The sequence below is a fragment of the Eschrichtius robustus genome, chromosome 3 (assembly GCF_028021215.1).
Source record: "Eschrichtius robustus isolate mEscRob2 chromosome 3, mEscRob2.pri, whole genome shotgun sequence".
Lineage (NCBI taxonomy): Eukaryota > Metazoa > Chordata > Mammalia > Artiodactyla > Eschrichtiidae > Eschrichtius > Eschrichtius robustus.
The window spans coordinates 33,275,486-33,296,195 of NC_090826.1; the positions used below are offsets into that span (position 1 = coordinate 33,275,486).

At 51.6% G+C, this 20,710-nt stretch overlaps 1 protein-coding gene across 8 annotated transcripts in view; it reads right to left on the reverse strand.

Moving 5' to 3' along the window:
• The window catches only part of RIMS3 (regulating synaptic membrane exocytosis 3), a 39,807-nt gene that overhangs the window by 18,470 nt on the left and 627 nt on the right, over positions 1–20,710 (reverse strand). Inside the window, exons 2-5 of one of the 8 annotated variants that reach the window (XM_068539630.1) lie at positions 18,599–18,745; positions 17,531–17,623; positions 16,945–16,992; positions 5,515–5,687 (exon numbers count right to left, since the gene is read on the reverse strand). The gene's annotated coding sequence lies outside the window, so the exon portion shown is untranslated. Of the gene's footprint in view, positions 1–286; positions 458–1,362; positions 1,466–5,514; positions 5,688–16,944; positions 16,993–17,530; positions 17,624–18,598; positions 18,746–19,221; positions 19,294–20,710 lie in introns of those variants that run through there. The other 7 variants (XM_068539625.1, XM_068539629.1, XM_068539631.1 and 4 more) reach the window with 7 other exon arrangements.

Sequence of the window (20,710 nt, forward strand, 5' to 3'; positions counted from 1 at the left end):
GTGACCTCGGGCAAGGCGCTCAGCCTCTCTGAGGTTGTGGGGATGAAATGAACAAGTCAATGTAAAGGGTGTGCCCAGAATCTGGCTCGATGAACGGGACTATTCTCATTAGCATGTGGCCGCCCCGACAAGTGACCTGGTTTGGCGGTGAAGGCGGAGGCCGTGCAGTTATGTGACCCACTCTTGACTTCCAGAGGCCTCTACCCACTAGCTGTGTGACCTCATGACCAAACACCTCGGGGGTTTCAGTGAACACCTCAGCAAAATGAGAAGTGAAAGCACTTACCTCGCAGGACTGTTGTAAGGATTAAATTAGCGCAGGTGACAGTGCCTGGAACGGTATCAGGCACGGAGTAAATATTCAGTAAGCGTGACTGCTGTTTTCACAGCCAAAAAATGAGAACAGGCAGAACAAAACTGGCTCCAGCCTGGGCAGACTGTGGAAGGGGTCCTCCTGCTTGAAGCGGGTGGGACAGAAAAGTGTAAAGAAGCAGGGAAAATCACCCTTACTGGGAGGCGGCCACTGCAGGCATCTTAGCCGATTTCCTCCCAGTCTCTTTTTCACACATTTCAAAAAATAACTGAACTCATACTGCCAATACAATTTTATATCCTGCTATTTCTCATTTAATGTTATATCACAAGACTTTCCAGTGTTGTTAACACTTTGTAGAAATGTTTAAATGCCACCAGTATGTTCCATTGTATGGAGGCACTATAATTGACTTAAATGTTTCAATACGGTTACTGCTTAGATCAAGTCCAACTTTCTCCTCTCTCTCTCTCTCCCTTTCTCTCCTGTCTTTTAAACAACACTGCAATAAAGATCTTTGTACACTGATTTTTATCTGCTTATTTCCCTAGGATCAACTCCTGGAAATGAGGTGACTGGGCTAGTGAGTGTGAACGCCACTGGTAGCTTTTCACTTCCTGCTTCCTGACAGAGCTCTGGTTTTGTCCACCTCATCCCTTGTTTTAGAGGCAGATCCTGATTTGTTTAAAACAATCAGCGAGTGGCATTCACCTTGGTAACTCTTACTGATCCAAGGGTGGGCATATGACTAAGTTGGCCCAATCTGACTTAAGGGGAAGATTTGGATTCCAGGCTTACAAGAGAGGTGGGTGCTTCTCCCTCTGTCTGTCTGTCTTTTCCCTTCCTCCCTTAATACCTCTCTCCCGAGAGAGAGCCCACCCCAGGATGAAGCCAGTGCTGCTGAGGGTGGCACGGCACAGAGACAGAAAGGACCTCAGGCCAACCTGGAGCCTGCCTTCTCTGGCCTTCCTGCTATGTGAGACAATGTGTTTTCCATTGCCTAAGCCAGTTTGACTCAGGGTTCTCTGTTACATCCAAAAGCATCTTACCTAATACTGAGAGCATAAACATTTTTCTGATTCTTGGAATATATTGCCAAATTCCTTTCCAAAGTAGACAAATTTTCTCTCTAATGCTGCATTCAACAAATACCTAAAGGGAATATAGCCAATATTTTATAGTAACAATAAATGGAGTATTACCTTTAAAAATTGTGAATTACTATACTGTACACCTATATAATACTGTACATCAAGTATACTTCAATTAAAAAAACGATTCCAAAAAAAAAATGTCAGTTATTCCTAAATTAATCTATAGATTCAGCACAATCCCAATCAATATTCTAACTGGCCTTCTTGTAGAAACTGGCAAGTTGATGTCCTAAAATAATCAAGGCCATTTAAAAACTTTTATCTATTCCTTTTTAAAAACTGAAGTATAATTGACCTACAACACTATGTTAGATCCAGGTACACAAGATAGTGATTTGATAGTTCAATACATTACAAAATGATCACCACAAGTGATCCCAAGTTTTAAGTATTATATTTATGCTAAAGGTCATCATTTTATTTAATAATATACTTTAGAAAGATATTTTGGGGGGAATTTACTGGCGGTCCAGTGGTTAGGACTCTGCGCTTCCACTGCAGGGGGCACGGGTTTGATCCCTGGTTGGGGAACTAAGATCCTGCAAGCTGCATGGTACAGCCAAAAAAAAAAAAAAAAAGAAAAATATTTTTTCTCTGAGTATAAAATTGAGAAAAAAATGTTAAAAAAAATTTAAACCCCTAAAATTCCAAGGCCTCTGCTGAGTGCCAGTGATACAGTAGTGAGCCAGGCCGACTTCGTCCTGCCCTCCCAGAGCCTCCAGTCCAGGAGAGACAGACAGTGAATAACTAGTTATGCAATTAAATATTTAATGGCGGTTCCAACGAGTGCTAGGGAAGAGGACAGGGGGCGCTGGAAGTCACTCCGGGGAGCAGGGCAGCAGGTGCCCGTGGCTCTGTTTAGTGCAGAGGTGGGATCTCCTGCTGTCGCCCTCTACAACTTGGCTGAAAGTCCTAGGCTCGGACAGAGTACAGGAGAGACAGCTGCAGGCAGGCTCCGCCCCCAGCCCTTCCCAGCTCTGCTGTAGCCCCCAGAGCTTTCCCCAGGGCAGCTCCCATCCCAGGGCTCAGGGCCCCATCACCCTGAGGAATCCGACTTTTCAAAAGGACATAGAAAGGAGAGGGGAGATGGGGGTGGGAAGGGAAGGCACCACTCCAGCTGACGAGGAAGACAGTCCCCAGACAGCCGAGAATGGCCACCTGGGCTCCTGATCAGCACGGCTCCCGCCGGCCTGGTGAATGAGGGATGACAGTAGGGATGAGTTAGAGCCATGTTTTGACTTCTTTGTGGCTGTTTAGACTGTTCTCGCTGGCCCTGTGATGTATGCAGCGTCTCGGATTGTATTTCTCCATCCATCCCCCATCAACCTTGCAGCTAATGGAAAGTCCCCCTGGACTTGGGCCTATGATGACCTCTTTAGTTTCCAATTCTAGTGCCAGTTTGTGTGTTTTTTTGGTATCTGCATGGTCTTTTGGTGGACGGTGGGAGAGGGCTTATCTGATACTTTGAACCAGCTAGAGCAAAAGCCTAATTTACTCCTTAAAGTATTTCTGTTACATGTGTAGTTATCTCCATGTCACAGATGAGAAAACCCAGTCTCAGAGAAGTTAAGGCCTTGCCCATCCAACCCAGCTAAGAAGTGGCCAGGCCTGGACTCCTGTTTCTGGGTCTCCTGTTTCCACGAAGAGACAGACACGCTCAGCAGCCCTTACTCCTTCACCCCAGAGCTCACCCAAAGAGGGGGCCCAGGCCTCCTGCTCAGGCTTTGCCCCGGGTCTCCAGGTTCTTTGAGAAAACTGTAAGCAAAGTATCTGTGATGAGAAAACCCACTTTGGCCCAGGTTCCCACGGCTGGCGTGAGCATCTGAGGGGCAGCAGAGATGCCACTCAGACCACAGCTGGAGAAGCAACTGCTTCCCTGGTGTTGCCGACAGGAAGCTCAAGAACACTGCTCCCAGGGGAAGAGAAGGAAAGAGGGTAAGGGACAAAATTCTTGACCCTGCCAACCCAGGGGCTCATGTTTCCTCATGAATAATGAATGGCACCGACAAGCAGATGGTTTGACATCCAGGACTCTGCACCATCCGCAGCCACATTCTCATCTTTAGCCACCCGGGGACCACCCAGGGGGCCTGGAGAGCTGACGAATGTTTAGGAGGGCCCAGCAGGCAGGGGCTACCCCCAAGGGGACAGGAGGAGCCGAGCCTGACCCAAAGCACTGGACCCAGGATCTTAGGGCCTGCCCCCCGGTCCCAAGTCCAGAGTAGGGCAGCCTGGGAGAGTTCAGAATCAGGAGGTGGGATTAGAATGTATACTGTATAGATTAGATTCTTTGTGTGACCTTCTCTGGGCCTGGGTTCCTCATCTGTGTGTAAACTGAAGGGGTCAGATGACGTGCTCTCTAGAGTCCTTTTGACACACATGGCGCAGCAGGCTCAGCATTCGGGCTCTAGCTGATTCTCTGGCAGCCAGTCTGGCTCAAGACGGGCAAGACAGAGAGCCAGTCAGAGCTGACCACCTGGCCCCTGTGAGGAAGGCAGTCGTACTCACAGCTGTGCCCCCAGCCATCAGACCTCAGGGATGGGAAAGGGGCAGCAGGTGGATATGGTGGCAGAGTGATGAGGGGCCGGCAGGACACAGAACACAGCACTTCACATCCTGGTGGTTCTAAAAGATTGCTGAATGAATTTCTACAAAACTCACTTCAACAATTCCCTGCCTCTGAGCAGGACCGTCCCTTTCCCAATCCAGGTCATGGCTCCTGATGGAAGGAAACCCTCCCATGATCTTGCTGGGTCACAGAAACCTTACTCTGAAGTTCTCCCTGCTGACTCCCATCTATTGCTATAGCAGCATCTATGGCCACAGCTTGGACATCCCCTCCAGGGATCCCTTCCTACTGCCCCCCAACTCCTGCCAAGCTCCATGCCAGCAGATACCTTCCAAGTTCCCCAAGGAAGGAGCCTAGTGTTTTCTTTCTGGCCTTCAACGTTTGACCTCTACCCTGGGGTCTCAGTACCCGAAAGGCTCACAAGACCCTCTCCTGATTCCTGACAATGGCAGGACTCCGGGCTCTGCCTGGCCACCCTGGGCCCCTTGGTCCTTTTGACCATGTGTCTAACCAAGTTAATAAACCTTTTTTGAGCATCAGTAAGGCAATCCAAAAGCCCAAGATGAAACTAGCTACCCACGCCTTCAACAGAAAAGACCAAGGAATCTGTCACAGAGTGACGGACTGTTAGGCTGGAAGGGATGGCAAATTCCTAAGGCTCTTACCACCCGTCCCTATCCTCTGCACATAGCAGACATCACTAATCCTTCTCTCTTTCTCATCAGGGCCAGATTTAACCTCAGAATCCCTCTTAACACAGTGCTGCATCACCAACTGATGACAACCAGCTCATAAGGTCAAACTGACTTGCCTCCCTATTCCAACCTGAGCCTTTCATTTTGCAGAGGAGGAAATCAAGGCTCAGAATGGGAAAGAGTAATGGAAAACTGATGAATTCATAAAAGTGCTAATAAAAGATCAAGATGCAAAAAAATTAATTACATGGGACTGAGTGACCTGATGAGGATGATTATAATTTTTGTGACTTTCTGTTTGAATAAAAAAAAAAATCCCACAAGGACTCAGAGGCAAAAAATATACAAATCAATTTTCACTGCAAAGTAAAGGAGCTGTTACAGTGGAGGATTACTGGACTGAATGTCAATATTATGACATAGTATGAGTGTGTTTCGTGTTTGGTAATTGCAATCATTGTTGCTTTTGTTGTGGTCATCCATTTACAATGCTTGGTGTCAGTTTATTTATCTCTTGTAAAAATAAAATACAGTGTGTGTGTGTGAAAAAAAACAAACAGAAAGCTAATCATGGAAAAAAAAGATTATTGTGATGATATGACATTATAATTTTAACATCTTAAAAAAAAAAAAAAAAAGAATGGGAAAGAGACACACCCAGGGTCACACAGAAAGCTGTTGACAAAACCAGAGCTCCAAACCAAGACTCCTAACTCCCAGGTCCTACATCACCTGTCAGGTGCTTCCTCCCCACCTCTCACCTCGAAGACAACCCAAACTCACCAAACTGATGAATCTGAATGTGGTGTTCCCATCACAGGGGGCTGTGCCCCTCCCAACAGCACACACCTAGGGCATTTACACAAGCCTTCTGTTAACTTCTGAGACACCAGTTTTCAAGAAAGGAGGTGAAGACAATCAGGGTAGCTTCCAGGAGGAGGTGATGTGATAAGAGTCTGGAAGGAAAAAGGGGAGCTTAGAGGAAGGGCTAGAGAGGACATGTGTCCTCCAGGGATTCTAGTAGCTTGTGGAGTAAAGAGACGGACTTTGGAGATAGTTGTGTGACCGTCAGCAAATCATTCAAACTCTCTGATGCTGTTTCCTCCTTGTCCAAACTCCTGGGTCCCCTAATCTGCCTTTAGGCACTTTAATGTTAAATTGCTGGTGCTAATGCCAAGGGACTCATCCAGGTCCAACTGCTAAGGAGCTCAGACCCTATTCTTCCTCTGTCCTCGCCCTGACCGATGGGGTCTGTGTCCCGCCCCAGACACTCTGTGACACGACCATCAGTCAGGAGTGTGTGTACTGGGGGTGTATCAGGGGGCCGACTCCCGGCTCCACCCGCAGTGTGTGATCCTGAGCAGGTCATTCAGCTTCTCTGAACCCTCATCTCCTCTTCTATAAAATGAGTCTACTGGCCATCTGGACCCAGCCCGACTCTCCGGGCTGGACTGGGGATCAGATGGGTTAATGAGGAGGAGGATAGCACAGTAATTAAAAGCACAGGCTTTGGAAGCAGACAGACTTAGTTCAAAACCTAGATCTGTCACTTACAAGCCATATAACCCAGGGCAATTTCCTTAACAAACCCCCTGAGCCTAGAGCTCCTCATCTCTCAAGTGGGGATAATAATGCCTGCCTTAGGATTCTTAGATGAAATATTACAAAAATAAGGATTGGTACATGCTAAATGCTCAGCTGGGCAATTATATTATTACTATTCATAATGTGCCTTTGTAAATGGTAAAGGACTTCACAGGTGTTGGTGCTTATTAGTCTGGATTGCAACCAGGTGCAACCACTTCATGGGAAGGCTCAGAGACCAACAGGATCACCTCCCACTCCAGCCCTGGGTGCAGGATAAGTGTGGGATCTGGGTCCCTGCACCTCTCAGTTGAGGTGGGAGCTGACACGTGAGGCTGTGCTTTTCCCTGCCAACATCTCAGCTCCTGCTCCCTCAGCGGACGCTGGGTCTGGCATTGGAGACCCCTGCCCCAACCCTTATCTAGCACTAGGGCTGCCCACCACATTGCTCATGCCAATCTGTGCCCACGTCAGAGGCCAGACTTAACCTCAGAATCCCTCTTAACACAGTGCTGCCTCACCAACTAATGAGAACCAGCTCATGAGGTAATACTGATTTTTTTTTTTACCTGCATCTACAGAAGGTGGGGGTATCCCTTGTTTCTAGCCTTCACTTTCCCCCTCAGGAAGAGACAGGTGGGTGACAGAGCTGGTGTGTGGTGGGGGAGGGTAAGCTGGACCCAGGGAGCACACCCAGCCTGAGTAGGGAGCACTCTGCCAGCTCCTCTCCTGGTTATGTGACTTTTATCTCCTCCAAACCAGGCTCGCACACACACTACGCATAACCGGGAGAGGCACAGGGCAAAGAATTTCAAATGTGTGATTACACACCATGCAGACCCACACAAACGATACACACTTGAAGACACAATCACATGCATACACAGACATGCACACCCCCCCCAAGATACTCATCCACACAAAAGCACACAGGAGTAGCCACACTGACAGCCACAGGCAGGCAGACACACACACACACACACACACACACCCTCCCCCTGGCCCCCGGCCCCTGCCCAGCTCAGAGGCAGGAAGAGCCCCATCCCTTCAGTGGGCAGGGAAGCAGGAAGTGTCTTACTTGGATCTGTGGGTTCCCTTGGCCAGGCATGCACACCAGCTCTGAGCAGGCGCTCGTGTGAGCTTGCACACACACACACACACACACACACACACACACACACACACACACTCTGGCCCCCAATCTCACCCCTCTGGCCCCCATCCCCACAGGCCGAACAAAGGATGTCATCATGAGGTCTGTGGCAAGGAGATGAGAAGGCTGGCTGGGAGCAGCTGCGGTCGCCATGGCTACTGAGCTGACCCACTTCTCCTCCACCCAGCCTGGCCCACTCAGCCCAGGCAAGAAGGGACAGGCAGCTTGGGGCAGGGGGCCCTCTCCCATCACACACAGTAAAGGGGCGGCCCTCCGAGTGTGTGGTAGGGATGGGCTGAGCAGACAGACTGGGTCCTGATACAAAGGCAAGAGCCAGACATCTCCTGAGGAGAGCAGGGTGCTCAGGTCTCCCCCAGCCTCAGGGGCCCATACGGGTCATGCACTTGCCCTGGACATGTTCTCAGACACAGTCCTCATAGCAGGGCAGGGGCTTGGGTGGCTGGGCCCAACCTGTGTCCTCCAGACTCCAAGGACTCGGGACACCCAAGGGTGAGGCAGACCCAGAGCTGGGTGAGCCCCGTCTCCTGTTCGGAGCAAGGCTCCTGAGGGCACGGTTCATCCTCCCCACTTGGACTGAGGGCTGCTGGGGGCATGGCCAGGCCTTCCTTCCTCAGACAGGGCTGCCGTGTGTCTTCTCTCAGCCAGGGGGCTCCGGAGGACATGGCCGCACATCTTCCCTCAGAACTGGGTTCACAGAGGAACAACTCGGCCTTCAGACAGCTCAGTCTTGTGAGGAGATGGCTCACAAGGCAGAATGAATCCCTCCTGTGGGACAGCCTCCCGTAGCTCCCTGCTTCCTTCAGGAGAAAGTAAAAACCCCTCACAAGGCCCACAAGTGAAGTGACCCAGCGCATCTCGCACTCCTGCCCCTCCTCCGTATTCCAGCCACACTTGCATTTTTTTCATTCCTCAAAAGTGCCACTCTGTCTCCTGCTAGCCTGGAATGCTCTTCTCCAGTCCGTCCCCACCCTCGTGTCCTGCGGACCTGGTATGTGTCGCACCACCTTTGGGGGCTAATGCCTTCTCCAGCGCTCAGTCCCAGGCTGGATGTCATGTCCTTAGTCCCCCTGTCATGCTCCCCCAGACCCTATACCATCCTTGCCTGTTGTGCGATGAATTGTGCGCTCCCCCTGCAAAACAAAGACATGTTGAAGTCCTAACCCTTGGTACCTCAGGATGTGACCTTGTTTGGAAATAGGGTTGCTGCAGATGTGATTAGTAAAACTGAGGTCATACCTAAGGAGGGCAGGTCCCTAATCCAATATGACTGGTGTCCTTATAAGAAGATGGCTGTGTGAAGACAGAGAGAGACTACAGAGAGAACCCATGTGATGATGGAGGCAGAGACTGGAGTGATACAGCAACAAGCCAAGGAACACCAAGGATTGCCAGCTGTCACCAGAAGCCAGGAGAGAGCCATGGAGCAGCCTTCCTCGGAAGGAACCAACCCTACTAACACCTTGAGTTTAGACTTCTAGCCTCCAGAACTGCGAGACAATAAATTTATGTTGTTTTAGGCCATCCAGTTTGTGGTACTTTGTTACAGCTGTCCTAGGAAACGAACACGCTGCTGGCCCTAACTCGTTCAGTGCCCGTTTCCCACACCCCGCCCCGCTGGCTGTACGCTGCTTAGAAACAGAAAGCATGCCATCTTCTTCATCCTGAATCCCCTATGCTTGGCACATAGTAGGGCTCTGTAAATATTTGTTGAATGAATGAATGGTGATCTAAAATAAACTTTAAAATAAAAAATGGTATTTATAGCTGGATAGCAGAATTGTGAGTCATTTTTATTTTCCTTATGTGACATATTGTGTTTTCTAAAGTTACTACTTTAGAAACTGTATTAATGATCTCATAAAGAAAAAATGAAAATACATATTTTTCTTTTCAAAACATACATTAAAATAACAGACATTTCCACCAACGTGCAGTTGTGAAGAGGGAAAAGTTCTGCTCTCTGCTTGATAACTGTCTTTTTATTGATTAACTGATTCCTCCTCCTGTCACTCTAGTGGATTTACAGAGCTTGAGCTCCAGAGCCTTGTGGGGCATAGATTCCAGGTGGAAGCATCCAGAAAGAGTGCACATGCTTCCTGACCATCTCCATCACCCACCCCTTCTCATAGCTTGTGGCCAGATGTGGCAGCTGTTGCCTGACAGGGGCTGCTAGACTTGGCACTTGAGAATGCCACTAGAAAACACCCTGGGGCTGAAGCCACTCCCGAACAGAAGCAAGATGCCGCCCTCAGTGGATGCACTGTCCAGTGTCTCTCAAACTTAAATGTGCACACAAATCACCTGGGGATCTTACTGAAATGCAGTTTCTCATTCCATGGGTCACAGGAAGGTGGAGCCTGAGTGTCTGCATTTCAAACAAGCTCCCAGGTGATACCCACGCTGCTGGTCTGAGGACCACCCAAAGCACTGAGAGGTAAAGATAAAACACCCTGCCTGTTCTGCAGAAAGAGTGGACACTTCAGGATGGGGAGACCAGAGCAGGCATCACAGAGAAACTCTCTGCAGAGCAACTCGAAAGGTGGGTGGGATTTAGAGAGGTACAGGTGGCAGGAAAGAGGTGGAAACTAGCTGGGAAGGTCCAGAGAAAGAATGGTATGTTCAGAGGCTGCTAAACAGAGCAGTGCAGTTGGAGCAGGAGGTATGTGCAGCTGTGGAAGAGAGGGCTGGGAACGTAGGCTGGGAACAGCCAATGAAGGGCTCTGAATGTAGGGTTAAGAAGTTTGGCTTTAATCCTGAAGGGAGTGAAATCTGACATGGTTGAGATGTAACATTTTACAGAGATCAGTCCAACACAGTGCAGAATCAGAAGAAAGCCCGACAGCAGGAAGAGCAGTCAGGAGGCAGGTAAGAAGCGCTGCACTGCTTCAGACAGTGCTGGTGGAAAGAGGAAAGGGGTGCAAGAGTCGTGGGAGGGCTTGGGGGACTGCCTGGAGTTAGCGATGGGACAAGGCTGGGGGAAGGGCAGAAACCAGAATCCAACATGATTTACAGCAAGGGTGAGGGCTGACAGATGCCATCCCCACAGCGTGAGGTCCTAGAGGGAAAAGTTGGCTTGAGGGAAACATGAGTCCCTATTTTAGATATGATGAGCCTGAGATAATTTTGCAACTCCCATATGGAGGTGTTGGACTGGTAAGCAGTTTCCCTGGAGTTCAGGAGAGCAGTGTGAGTGGGCAGGATTTAGGTGTGTTCCCCAGAGGGAAAAGTGAGGTGTGGAAAGGAAGGAGAATGCCTGGAGGAGGGTACAGAGTGAGGAAAGGGTGAGAGGTAATACCTACAGTTAGGGGTAGGAGGAAAATGGAATCCACTGAAAGAGGGAGAATCAGCAAGTCAAAGTAGGAGAACTCAGAGAAGATGTCGTGAGTACACAGATGGCCAACCTGGAGGCCCTACACACCCTGACATCGAGACCAAGGAGAGGTCTGCCCAGCCCAGGATGCAGGAGGGCAAAGGAAGCCCAGGCCTGAACAAGAGCACAGCTTGAATGGAAAGCAGAATTTGGACTGGTAGAGAAGGGAGCTGGATGCCCTGGGGAGGGTCTGTGTTGCAGCAGGATCCCAAGGGGCCTGGGGCTCCCAAGCCCTTATTCCAGCTCAGCCCAAGCACAGGAAAGACAGTATCCCCACTCACAAACACACACACCGCACTTGCACACCCACTGACTACAGAACCCCCAGGGGCAGAGCAGAGAGGCAGGGGAAGAGGTCTTTGGGGCAAAGCCTTATTGCTGGGGAGCACATAATTTACCATCCAATTAGGACTCTTTCAAAGAGTGAACAGAGACACTACTAACAATCACACCAGAACCACAAGTGTAAGTTAGGACTGTCCCAGGCAAACCCTAGCCCTGAGGGATACTGGATCCCTCCCCCCGGCAAATACTCACTTGGCCCCTGTTCCCCCTTCCTAGAAAGGGTGGTAGAACTGACAGATAGGTGAGAGGGACGGGCTAGCTCATCCTCAGAGGGAGGGGCCCCGCTGAGGGTGTTGGTGGATGGGGAAATCTCGCCCCCTCCCAGCCCCGCCCCAGCCTGAGCGCCGACGCCCCCGCCGAGGGGGAAGCGGCAGCACCACGGACAGCGGCCGGCCCCGCTCTCCCTGCTCCTTGCGGGTCTGGCCTTATTTGGCCAGGGCCGCCGCTAGGCCGGATCAATATTTCATGGGGGAAGGGGCTCCGGTTACCAGCCCCGCGCTGAGCCGGAAGGCGCCGCCCTCGCCCGCCGCCCGCCCTGGGGAAGCTCCCCGGGAAGCCAGCATACCCTCGGCCCCAGCCCAGACAGACACTGCCCTCAACGCACTCCGCCTTCCCAGGCACGCCCCCTGGCCCCCGCACCCTCTCTGGAGCACAAAGCCCCAGGTGCACGCCACACACTTGCACACAGCCACTCGGACACACCACAGAGCCAGACACGCGCTCTACAAAGACGACGACACAAACAAAACAACAGGCACACACCACACCCAGCGTGCAAGCCACCAAGACGCACAACACACACACATACACACACCAGATGCCTCACAGACACACATTACACAGAGATGCATTCACCACAGACCCACATGCACATCACACACAAGACACCCTGCCACACATGCCCAAACTCACACAACGCACAGAGCCTCCCCACAAAGACCCTCAGACATATCACTCAGAGGTCCTTTCACCACGGACACGCACACGTACATACAAACTCTCTCTCTTACACATATGCACACGCACACACAATATGCCTCCACAGAGACCCTCAGACGTTCGCCATGAATACACAAGCACACACCCCACACTGCCCAGGGCCACCACCCCTCCTGGAGCCAAGGCCTGCCCTCCCGCTGTGGACATGGGAGTGGGGTGGGGCAGGCAGGACTTTCCTCCTGCCCACCTGGCCCTGGTCTTGCGCCCTGTGGATAAATCCTCTGTGTCCTCTGAGGCCCCCTGGGGTTGCTGCCCCATCTCCAGGGGCAGGCAGTGAGCGGCACAAAGAGGTGGGAAAGGGGAGAGCAAGGAGAACAGGACCTTTCAGACCCCAAAGCCTCCTGGCTTTGCCGTCCCTGGGCCCCAAGCCCTGGGGACAGCCTCACCCTAACCCATGGCCCCCATAGCCTCCTCACTCCCTGGGACTCCTGCCCTCTGGGAGGCCCTAAGGCCCATGTTGTGCATGGGGACCTGGAGGATTGTGGAGTTTGCACCCCCCGCCCAGGAGTGCCCAGGTCCTGCCTCAGAGGCAAGAGGCATCCTACCCCCATCCAGACACCCCAACTCCAAAAGCCCCCCTCTCAAGCAAGCTGGAGGACAGCAGCCCACGTTCTCCTATCTACAGGACAATCACAGCACGATTCTCTGAAAGCAACCCAAGCCAGGGCACAAGGTGAGGAGAAGGGAGTAGGCTGGCACAGCATAAGAGACCCCCAAATTCTCCAGGTAGGTGGAGGGGATCTTAAAGATTATCTAGGTCCACATCCCTGACATCCCTGTACAACTTCCCAGTTTTGCATTATCCACATAACATTGTGTGTCCCTCAGTGGTTTATACCAAATCTCCATACGCCTGTAAGGCTCATTAATTATTTTCTTAAAATTGGCACTTTTAAGTGAAATGCATTTATTTTAAATAGAAATTTTGTGTTACTACTATAAATGGAAAGCCAATACCAATTTTAATAAATAGAAAATGACAGTAAAATAAGTACAGTGAAAACAAAGCTATATTATTAAAGTTTAGCTACACAGAGCTGCCAGTCACGATCTCTGTGGTTTTTTGGGTGTTTTTCTTTTTGGCTACAGCGCACGGCTTGTGTGATCTTAGCTCCCCGACCAGGATTCAAACCCAGGCCCCGGCATTGAAAACGCCAAGTCCTAACCACTGGACCACCAGGGAATTCCCCAAGATCTCTGTTTAAAAGGAAGGGCAGGGACTTCTCTGGTGGGGCAGTGGTTAAGAATCCGCCTGCCAATGCAGGGGACACAGGTTCAATCCCTGGTCCAGGAAGATCCCACATGCCGCGGAGCAACTAAGCCCGTGCGCCACAACTACTAAGCCTGTGCTCTAGAGCCCGTGACCACAACTACTGAGCCCTCGGGCTGCAACTACTTAAGCTCGCGCGCCTAGAGCCTGTGCTCCACAACAAGAGAAGCCACTGCAATGAGAAGGCCACGCACCGCAACAAAGAGAAGCCCCCGCTCGCTGCAACTAGAGAAAGCCCGTGCGCAGCAACAAAGACCCAACACAGCCAAAAATAGAGTAAATAAATAAATAAATAAAATTTTAAAATGAAAAAAAAGGACAGCAAGTGTTAGAAAGTTGTTAAAGACACACCAGCATGGCACTGACACTTTCTTCCTGGGACAAACTTGGACTTGATAGAGTTGAAAGGGAACCAACTTTCTCAGTATGTGAGCCAATGCCATGCAGTGGCATGTGCACGAGCCACTGAAAGTCATCTCAGGTCTCACTGAAGGGACCAAGCTCACGTTGGGAAGGAAGCTCTAGGCTTGCCTGCCTCCTGTAGGACCTTGGATGGCACGGTGGCAAGCTGGCACCCTGTTGCCACATTCCATTCCCGTAATAACAATCCTTAGAAATTGCTCAGTTCTCTCCTATTTACAAATTGTCCTTACACCTACCATCTAATAGGAGCCTCACAGCAGGAACTACCATGCATGGTTCTTCCCTGAGAAAAGGAAATGAGCTGAGTCTTAGGAGATGAATATGATTTTGGCAGAGAGAACTGTCCTGACTGCCCACGCCCTCCTCATCCCTCTCTCCCCACTCCAAAGAGAGGTGAGAAAATCAGGGTCTCATCTCCCTAACTCTCTGCTCAGGCCTCTGAATGACATTTGACAGGCTCTTCGGAGCCTGCCCTGGGCACTGCTGCCCCCGGAAAAGACTCCTCTTGAAGTCACAATGCTAGGTCTGTTTTTACCAGCTGCCGTCCAGATGGAAGGCTGGGGCCAGGCCCACCTGGCACTGTAAGAATTATAGCAGATGTCTTTTGAAGTATAATACTTGCCCAGATTACAAACAAACAAGAGCCATGTCTGCATGTCTGACTTTGTTTTCCTTCCCTGCAGGCTGCAGTTGATTGGACCAGGGTGGGTACTTGACCCCCTCAGAGCCAATCAGATCCTCTCCTGGGAGTTTGGACTTGGATCTGCCAAGCCCTGGGTTCTATCTCTGAATGTAGCTGGAACTGAGGGATGAAATACAGGAACTATAGGTGGTCCATTATCTGGAGAAGCTAAGAAAACCCAATGTGTGGAGACAGAAAGGTGAAGGCAGCCAACAAGGTACAGAGAGCAGCTGCTTCAATTTCTCCTGGCCTACAGGTCTCACCATCCAGAGGCTAATGATTTTCCTACTCCTCAGTTCCCCCAAACCCCTTGTGTTCTCGTAATAAACCCTTCTTTATTACTGAGGCTGGCTTGAGTGGGTTTCTGTATACAAGCAAAGACCTAATTAAGGACAGGGGAGAAGCTGGGAGCTGGAGGCACAAAGATGAACAATCTCTGTGCCTGCACCGGAAGAGCTCAGTTTCATGGGACACAAGGAGGAAAAGATGTAGACTCTGTGTGGATGTGGCGGAGGTGGCGGGGGGCGCTAACTCTGCCCAGGGAGGGCCGGGAGGGTTCCTCAGAGGCTTCCCAGCAAAGGTGGCAGCTGAGCTGGTTTTGAAGAATGAAGGATGTTCTCCAGGGAGACAAAGCAGGGGTGGGGAGGCATTATAGGCAGAGGGAACCACAAGGGCAGAGGCACAGAGGCACAGAACAACAGCCTGATGTGTTAGAGGAACAGGAGTTCAAAGTGTGGGGAGGGGGTAGGTAAGCAGGGGAGATGAGGCTGGAGGGGCTCTCGGGTGCAGATCATAACGTGCTTTGAACCCCATGCTAAGAAGCTGAGGCCCTTCTTGCCCTCAATGGGGAGCTATTGAAGTATTTTAAGTAGCAGGGTCAGTTCTGTGTTTTAGAACTCTGGGGCTATACAGAGAAAGGACTGGAAAAGGCAGGCCTGGAGGCAGGGAGGCTAGTTAGGATGCTGCAGCAATGATTCATCTATTCCTTTCATTCACAGAACAATTCATTGTTTACCTACTCTGTGCTGGGGCCAGGCAAAACTGGATTCCTGACCCCACAGAGGCCACAGTCTAGCAAGAAAGAGAGATGAGGAAAAGCAAGTCAAGTGTGATGAGTGTCGTAAAGAAGTACAAGGTCCTATGGAAGGGGCTGATGTTTAGTTTCCAGTTTAGGCTTCTCTGCAGAAATGATGTTCAAGCTGGTATCTATCTGAAGGAGATAGATAAGCAGGGGAAGGGCATTCCAGGATAAGGGAACAACATGTATGAAAGTCCTGCAGCTCAGGGAGAGGGTAATTGGTACAGACAATCCAAAAAGGTAGGCAAGGACCAGATCCCACAGGGCCTTGCAGACTACGTCAGTCTGGCTTTTATTCCAAGAAATCTTGGAAGGGTCTTAAGCAAGGAAATGACACAATCAAACATTTATCTTTAGAAGATCACTCTGACTACAGTATGAAACCTGAAATGAAGCCGGGCAAAAACAGAAACATAAGGAGACCAGTTAGGAGGCTGTCACAGTGGTCCAGGTGAGAGCTGATGCTGGTCTGGAGTGGGGCAGTGGGCAAGGAGAGAGATGACGGACTGGGGAGAGATATTCAGGAGAACCAACAGGACTTGCTGAGGACTGGCTGTGGAATGTGGGGGTGAAGGAGAGGGAGGTGTCCAGGAGAACTTCCAGCTTTCCAGCTTGAGCAAGTGGGTGGATGGTGGTGGCAGAGATGAGCTAGGGACACGAGGCAGAGCAGGTGCCAGCAGGCAGAGCTGGGACCTGAGTTTGGACCTGAGACTGATCATGAGACATCTAAATGTGGTCCAAGAAGTAGTTAGATTTGCAGGTCTTGAGCCCAGAAGAGAGCATTAAAGTCAAGTAAATGAGATTACCTGGGAGTGGGGGAAGAGTGGGCAATACAGGGCAGCTCTGAGGAATCATGGTTGCAGCAGGGCCTGGGCACAGAGTGACCGGAAGCTCTGAGCTTGGAATATCAGAACCATGAAATCCAAAGGCTTCCTCTCTCAGCCCTGGGAAGCGTCTGGCTTTGGCTCCACCTCTCCTGGCCGAGTATCACTCCTGAGCACAGGCACTTCCCGGATGAGACAGCCCTCCCTTCCCCACACACCTCTTTCCTCCTTGGCAAACTCCAAGTTATCCTTCAGACCCACCCAGCTTAGGAGGTGCCTCATCCTAGTGAAGTCCAGCTATGTCCAGGACTGGACATGCCTCGTCCAGGCATGTGCTCTCCCATCTGACAACCTGGGTTTGATGCCACTTGATGGCTGTGTGACTTTGGCCAAGAACCTGAATCTCACTTTCTTCATCTATACAATAATACAGATGAATAATAGGAAATAATAATCGTACCTACCTCATAGGGCTGTTTGAAGATGAATATGTCAAGTGCTTAGCAGAGAACCTAGCACACAGTAAGCACTAAATAAATGTTACTATTATTAACATCCCACCCACCTTGGGACAGTTAGTCATGCCCTCCATCTTACACCTCCTCCATTTGGGGACTAATTTGCAGGTCTGTGTCGCTCCCTGCCTCTTCCTATTCCAACCCAATTTGTGGGGCCATATAATATGCAGGGCCCAGGGCTAAATGAAAAAGCAGTATCCCTTGTTCAAAATTATTAAGAATTTCAAGATGGTGACAGTCAAACATTAAACTAAGCGTGGGGTCCCTCTAAGCACAGGTTGCCCTGTGCAACCAGGCTGGTGAATCTCGCCCTGCCTCCACCCCCAGTCAGCCCTAGGCCTGGGCCTGGCCCAAAGCTGGTGTCAACTCCCCTGCAAGAGAGTTAAAATGCCAACTGACATTGCAATAGGGTTTTGTGATTTCCATCTGGAATTTCATTTTATCCTTCCCATGGACAGATAACATCAACCCCCTTTTACAGTTGAGGATACTGAAGTTCAGAGACAGGTGTGCCTTGCCAGAGGTTACCCACCTCAGAACCGCAGAGCTGGGATGTGAATATAGGCCTGGCTGGTGCCAAAGCCCTGCCTCTTGCCCTCTGGCTCCCCAGACAGGTCGGGAGAACCTGGGCCCAAGAGATAAACTTCATCAACAAGACCCAGAGAGAGGGAGCTGGAGGGACTGGGCCTGGCCTCCTCCCTCCTGGGGTGAGTCACATAAACAACCTGCTCCCTGGGCACAGGGAAGGGGGCATGAGAGGGCAAAAGGTCACTGCTGAGAAGGATCTGCCTGAGGGCCACAGATCCCAGCCCACGCTTTCTGGAAGTCAGCCCCTGCTTCTTCTGCTTCAAATCCTTCAGAGGCTGCCATCGGCTTCAGGATAATTCCCAAGTCTAAAGCATCCTGCTAGATAGACCAGAGGGTCTGGCCTGGCTGTGCTGACTCCTGCCCCCTCTCTTCCCTCTCTCCCCAACTGCTGCCCTCGCCACCATACCAGGCCTGTTGCCGCCGTCACCAAGGCCTTAGCACACCCGGTTCCCTCCTTCTCTGCCTCCTCAACTCCTTGTCACGCTACCGTCGCTGCATCTCTCCTTTCGACACATGTCACATGCTCTGGGCCGTCTCCCAGCTAGAATGCCCGCTCCATGGAGGCAGGAGCTGCCGGACACACAATGCTTAGTGCATCAGGTGTCTGAGCACATCGTCCTGCAACAGAGGCAGGAGGGCCTTGCACTCTTTCTCCCCTTCTCTCCACTCCTCCTCAACCCTCCTTTTCTTGTCCAGGCATCTTGAACTCAAGGTGCGAGGAGCCCAAACTTGCAAAGGGAAGAGAATCATCACACAGCCTGCACCCTCCACCTGCCAGTCCTGGGCTGGGTGCTGTACATCCAGTTACGACATTTAATCTGCCAAGCACCTTCCAGATGGGGGTGGGGCAGTAATGGGTGTAAATTACTCCTATTTTTCCAGAGGTGTCTGAGACCTGAAGTGTAACAGAGTCTGGAGGTGGAGGATGCGGGACTTGAACCCAGGTCTCTCTGGTGCCCAAGAACCTGGAGTCCTCTCTGCCGCTGTGACTCACTGTTCCCAGGCAGCTCACCTCCAACCAGAGGGCAATTGTTTCTAACCCGTGGCCTCCGTTCACACACAGCCCAGGCAGCACAGCTCCTTTGTTGGGTCAGCAAAACACCAGTGCAGGAAACAGCTCCACTGTCAGTGAGAGGCCAACGTAGAAGTCATCCCTCCCCTGGGTCAACAAAATGCCGGTGGGGGAGAAACAGTTCCCAGGTCAGACAAACACTAGTGGCGGAGACACCCCCATGGTCAGCAAAATGCCAGTACAGGAGGCATACCCTGCAACCCCAAGTCAGCAGAAGGCCAGTGTGACAGACACTTCCCTACAGCCCCCTCTACGTGTCATGGGCGTGCACAGAGTCCTCCAAGGTGATGCTCCCGGGGTGGGGTAGGGGAGGCAATGGGGCTGGGCTGCCACCCTGGGGAGAAGGCTGCAGCCTGGGACTGGGGCAAACCTGGGTGAGAGTTGTCACATGGCACTAATGAAATCAACCACCAGCCTGCCCCCTCCTCCCCAGGGACCCTCCAGGCTCCAGCTGATGCAATGCCCAGGCTGGATAATTGTTTTCTTCCCTCCTTAAAGGGCCAGCTGCTGTTGCAGCTGCAGACATCACCCAGACCCCTGACAGACCCCAAAGAGCTTATCACCTGGTTAGGAACAGGGTGAGCCCAGAAAGTAGCAGCTCAGCCCTGGGCTCAGCAGAGTAAAATCCAATTATGTCCAGAGACCAGATGTGTCTGTGAGCAAGGAGGGAGGGAGAGAGAAGAGTTCAGGCCTGGCCCGCTGAGACCGTATGCCCCGAGGGATGGGACCTTGGTCCCTGCTGGATCCTCAGGCCCTGGCTCCTGCCTGCCCATCCGTCAGGTCCTTGGCACAGGGGTTGCTCGGGAGTTCAGCAGTTACCTACTGAGCTCTCCTGAGTGCCAGCCTCTGTGCTAGGCAGCTCAAATCCACCATTTCATTTACTCCTCTCAGCTGACCTAGAAGGTGGGTCTGTGCTACGAAGGAGGCTCAGAAAGGGGAAGTGATTTCCTCAATAGTGCATAGCCAGAAAGTGGCAGAGCCTGGGTTTGAAGCCAAGTTTGCCTGACTCTGGGCTTCATACCTGCAGAAGGTTGGGTAGGTATCAAACCCCATGGCTGCAGGTCCCTAAGCCAAGCAGCTGGCACAGAGGGCGGGGAAGGGGTCTGTGGGCCCTAAACAAGCTCTGAAGGGCACGAAGCTTGGACTGAGCACAGGTTTCACAGACCCCTTCCCCCACCCCCTCACCTCCACCAGAGAATGCCCCATTAGGCTGCCCACATGCCCCCAGGGACAGTTGGCAGCTGCCTGATTACAGACTAATTGGTGGCTGGCAGGAACTGTGGGGCTCGCTAGTTAACCCCTTGGTGACCAGGCCTAGCCCAAAAAGGCCCTCTCCTCACCACTTCAGGCCCCAAACTCAAGGAGCCCAGACAGAAGAAGTCATCACAGGCAGAAGACAGGACCAAAGAGGCAGCAGCCTTCTTCTCTACATCCAGACAACACCCCTGGGGCTGGGGCTAGACACAGACATTATATTCACCCAGGCTCCCCATCCACGAAGGGCCACATCCAAACAGCCCCCAGGTGGCAGTGCAGCCAGCGCCCCTGTTCTCTGGCCTTGGTATGGCATTGCCCACCCCATCCAGGACCACAAGAGCTATGGGTCTTCCCTGGGTTTCCAGGCCCAGGGTACTGGGAAGAAACCCACTCCTCAGGGATGGGTTATCCAGAAAAGGTGATGTGGACATGGGTCCAGGCAGCCTGGGGGCCAGCAGGTGAAAACACCCTCCCCTTGCATGAGAGGGTGCCCAAGTTGCCCACCAAGGGTCTTGCCAAACCTCCCTGAACCCTGGATTTCCCACCGTTGATTGACCAACTACCTTTCCCAGCTTCCCAGAAGCCCCCTCTCCCCACCCTAGGGCTGGAGTGGGCATCACCCCCTTTTCTTTCATAGGGTGGGGGGGAGGGGTCCTCTGGGCACCACCATGGTGTCTCACTGGGAGGAAAGAGTGGCCAGCTTCTCAACCAGGGCACAGGCAGGAGAGAGAAAGGGAGGCTGCCTTCCAGCTCCCTTTCCAGGAGCGATTTTAAGCACTTTCCAAAAATGCCATG